The sequence below is a fragment of the Tigriopus californicus genome, chromosome 7 (assembly GCF_007210705.1).
Source record: "Tigriopus californicus strain San Diego chromosome 7, Tcal_SD_v2.1, whole genome shotgun sequence".
Classification (NCBI taxonomy): domain Eukaryota; kingdom Metazoa; phylum Arthropoda; class Copepoda; order Harpacticoida; family Harpacticidae; genus Tigriopus; species Tigriopus californicus.
This window is the reverse complement of record NC_081446.1, coordinates 10,575,920-10,580,367: the sequence shown is the minus strand read 5'-3', so window position 1 is coordinate 10,580,367 and position 4,448 is coordinate 10,575,920.

The window sequence follows — 4,448 nt, the reverse complement described above, 5'->3', positions numbered from 1 at the left end:
GGTGGCCTTCGTTTTTTCCTCCAAAATTGCCTTGATGTCCACTTCCAGTGTCTGTAATTTAGCCATCTCGTCGTACAGGTCGTACATCTCGTCCACCTTCGTTTCCGCTTCACCAAGTATGGCCCACATCCTGTTGATGTCGACGCCTGGTCTGTCGAGGTCACGTATAAGGTTCAACTATTTTTGTGATCTGTGCTTTCCGATTCGCAGCTCGCTCTTTCAGACCCATCTTGGAAAATACCCTGGACGTGACGTAGACCACGGGTGGAGACGACGTGCTCTCTTATCAAGAGGGTGTGTAGAGGGGCGTATCAAAGCTTGCAGAGTGGTATGAAAGGGGCGTGGCTCGAAGTTTACTCACTGCGCCATGTAGTATCTATAAGTGATGGCGAACGGAGAAGTAGCGACAAGTGTATTTGTGAGATGTGGATAATCCCGAGTGTGTGGTTATGCAGCTGCCAGTTCATAGAATATGGGACGGTCGGAGAGTCCTGTAATCATGAAATACTCCAGTCCAATATATTCCATTTTACTTTAATAATAATAGTTTCTGTAAAATGTCATCTAACTCTTTTAAACTCTCATTTTTACCACTAACTCGCCTTGATTCAACATCTTTTAGTTTATTAACAGAAAAATTTTCAAGGCTTTTTTTCAAGATTTTTCTCAAAATAAGTAAAACATGTTCGTAATTAACATAAAATGGCACTTGAAAAAGAAGAACTACAAATGTTGAAAGCAACAGCTCCAATTTTTCCCACTTTGTTAGAGAAAAATAAACAACTGGACAGCGCAGCTGAAAGTATTGATTTACTATATTGCCATAATCGAACAAATGACCTTGTTAATGAACTTAATCAGGAAAAGAAACATTATGAATCTGTTTATAAAAAATATAAAATACTTCATAAAACCTTATACTCAACTCAACTCGCATGTAATTCATCATCAGTTATATGTGCAACCTGCACTGCACGGGGCTTAGTAACTGGATTTGGTGCGGTTGTAGCTGTTCCATTAGGTTTTGTCAGTGTGGCAAGTGGTTGCATTGGTATATTCATGGGTATTTTTGATCAAAAAGCTCTGAAGAAAATGAAAAAACATTCAAAACTGGTCCAATTAGCAGCAACAATGAATAGTGAAATCGTACAAAAATATCTTAATGACCAGCATATAACAAAACAAGAATTTAGTGAAGTACTAAAATTATTAGAAAAATGTTATACATTAAAAGAAGAACTTCGTTCAAAAACCCAACTCATAGGAAATTTGGATATACTGAAAGCAGAATTCATTGAACAGGGCAAAAAATTAGCTTTTCTTGAAGCAATGCAGCGCGAGGTGCAGCCAAGCATGCATCATTCAAAAGTAATTTAAAGTTCAGGTAACCAAATTTAAAATGAACAGTTTACAAAACTTTGCACTTATAAAGATTATTTTTGTAATGCTTCTTTCCAGCACCTGCTTTGCACTTGTTGAGCTGTGCTTGCGAGGCGAAGCATGTGACAATGGAGGTTTTATTATTGAAAATAGTGATGGTATCCAAAATTGTTTTTGCCATGGAACTGGATTTTATGGAACTCACTGCAATATTCCCTGTCCTTTATCTTATCCTGTTGAATGTATTCAAGTTTAATGCCAAAATTTATTGCACCATTGTGTAATAAATTTAATATTTAAAAAAAATTCTTTACCTCTTTTGTCTGACACCCAAAACAAGTTTTCGTTTTGCAAGCACAACACCTCCTACCAATCTTGCTTCAGCTCGATCTTTCACAGAAGTATTGAGTTTTTCACAAGATTAAATGCTTCATCCTGAAGTTTTTTATCAAAATCATGACGATCTTTGGTATCTTTGAAAATTGAATAAGCCTTATCATGAAATTGAGCTGCTTTATCTATTTCATTTACTGGAACATCTCCCTTAAGTAATCTTTCTTTAACTTGTGTACCCGGCACAGTAAATTTATGACCTGGTGCAATTCGGGTAACAATTTTGAGTTCAATAAATTGTTTACTACATCACGACCTATTACTACACCATGACCCACACTCGCTGAAACAAACTGTGATTGTTTGCTGTTGCACACTGTACACAGTCCTTTAAAAATGTATTGCTTTCCTTCACCCCCTTTTGGACGATTTTGCTCATGTAATTGGACATTTCTAGATAAAGTTTTCTTTCTACACCTAAGGCAGTAAATAGATCTATTTGGAAGGTTGGACATATTTTTTGAATAGCAGTTGAGAATTTAAGCTATTGTTTTTTTGCATTTCTAAAAGTTTTTTATAACATATATCATAAGGGGTGATGTCTTTATTCCTACATTGAATATAAAAACAGGCATACAGGCCACATAGACTGCTTTTTGTATTTTGATGTTGTCTTACATTATACCAATTTGTTCTTTTTTCCAAACATTTTGGAGGTGGTAATCCAAGACAAAAGATTGTTATAAACACATACCCAATGTGTGTACCAGGATCAGTGAACTCATCTAAGTTAAAGATAAAGCAACCTTCTTTAGGCAGCTTTTCATCTCGCATAAAGCATCCTTTAAAATCTTTTTCATTTCGTAAAATCTTTATAATGTCATGATTGGATAAACCTTGCTTTAGTTTCTTCTGGGTAAAAAAACACCTCTAGCAGATTTTCTAGTTAAAAAAGCCCCTTTTCCAGTGCTAGCTTGCAGCAGATTTTCCACTTTTGTATTATGCCGTTTGGCTTCAGATTCAATTTTATCATTGTGTTTTTTATCATTCACTGCCTTTGCAATTCCACCAGCTGCCCCAGCCATACTTGCTGCAGCACCAATGCCTGCCAACAGAGTAGGTATTGTTATGCTAAATCCTCCATTTTTCTCTAGTTGTGTTTTTGATATTTTTAAATCTTTAGATGTTCCAGCAGACTTTGCATTGTTTAACTGGTTTACTTGTGTTTGTGTTAAAAGTAAATGATGATTGGCTTTCTTTGAAGGATCTATTCTTACAATACATGGTTCATTAATTTTAATTTTCTCAGCTGTCACTCTTTTAGATGAATAGGTGAATTGATATATGTTGTTTTCCGTATGGTCATGATTTAATATTTATTATATACATGCATATCTTAAAGATATTTTTATCTTATTACTCTCATCTTTTTTCTTTCTAGATTTAATGTGGCTTCTCTGTGATTGTATATCAAAACCCAAACTAGATAGTCATGTGCGGGAATTTCTCTAATTTTAGGTTAATGACAATATTGGGAAACTGGGTATTTTCATACAACTCTGGTTTATGGTGTGAAACATCAATATGAAATATTAGAAATGAAGTTCTAAAAGTCTCAAAATCAATTTTAGTTGTGTACCTACTGCACTGTAAAAATCTATCATAAATCTCAGTAATGTCTCTGTTTGTAAAATTATTCTTTATTTCTTTATCTGGGAATTGAACACTGTTCATTTCTACATTCACACTTTCAACATTCATGTTATCAAATCGCATTGATGAGTGATTTTGAGATGTATTTCTATTATGGTTTTGCAAAGCAACAAAAACTCTTTTAGGCTTATGAATTGTGCTTGACAGTGATAATCGTACCTCTAAATTTTTTGGAGGTTGATTTCTATATACATTGAGTGCTGACCATGACAGATTATGTGATGAATCTTTGACTAATTGTGTTTCTAATTTAGCCATGGTACTCAACAATGGTTCAGCATAAGGCATCATCCAAACACATTTTGTTATGCCCACTTGACCATTTGCCACAGCATTTGCCTTTTGAACTAACCTTTCCGGTTTATTTAAAGTAAATGTAATTCTATGTTTTACTCCTCTGAAAATGTGGTCTACTTGATCACAAAAAGGAAAAATATGATTCAGGGGTAACAACAAATTCAAAGTACCTGAGCAATTTCGCACAAAAGTTCTTTTGTCATTATCTTTGTTCAAAAACCAGAGTTGAGTATGTTTAACAGCATTAAGTTTTTGTTCACTAGTGTATTTTATAATGTTATTGACCAAAGTAGCAATTCCCAAATGATCTATTCGCTCTATTTCTTTATCATCAATGTAATATCGAGCTTCTTCAAATATATTAAAACCATTATCAGATAAGGATATCTCTTCAGCTGCTGCAGCAGGATTTTGACCTACAGCAGCCCTGTCTTGCCAAACATATTGATTACCATCCTCTTTTCTCAACCTGATAGTTAAATTTAAATAAGACTCACTTGGCAGTAACCACAAATCTTCATTATTGGTTGTAAAAGAATAGTGATCTGAATTTTCTAGTGTCCCAGCGCCATGACTGTCCTCATACACTTTAGTAAAATCATATTTAACAATTGAGGTGTCTTTAGCAGCTATTAAAGGAAATTCCCAAATTGTTGATTCAGTTTCTTGTAAGAAAGTGTTCATTTTTTTATATTTGGTGAAACTCTTAAAACAAAGTTTTATTG